Source organism: Oncorhynchus mykiss, chromosome 6 (genome assembly GCF_057628025.1).
Source record: "Oncorhynchus mykiss isolate SJ-2025 chromosome 6, ASM5762802v1, whole genome shotgun sequence".
Taxonomy (NCBI): Eukaryota; Metazoa; Chordata; class Actinopteri; order Salmoniformes; family Salmonidae; genus Oncorhynchus; species Oncorhynchus mykiss.
Window position 1 is genome coordinate 72125185 of NC_143027.1, and position 445 is coordinate 72125629.

Here is a 445-nt window from a genome sequence, read left to right on the forward strand (position 1 = left end):
AGGTTAGTCATTTTGTAGTAATTGGTCAATATCTGATATAATGGTAGGCTTATCATTCTTGTTTTAGTGAATTCCAAATGACTGAAATGTAGTTATTATTAGATAGGCCTAATTGTCAGGTTATTATCATTTTACCATATGCTTTCTACCAATAATACTGTAGGCCTAAAATAAAGTGTAACCAGACAGTTTCTTCAATAACTACATGCTCCATTCCAGGTGAAACTTGTTACTTAGCCTTCTGGGGTCAAATGTTATTTGTTTGATTACATAATTCTTTGTGTGGGTCCTGTGATTTGTTGAGTTGGAACTTGGGCCATGCTCCCTTTAATTTAATCTTTATTTAACTAGGCAAGTCAGTTAAAAACTAATTCTTATTTACAATGACGGCCTACCGCGGCCAAACCCTCCTCTAACCCGGACGACGCTGGGCCAATTGTGTGCC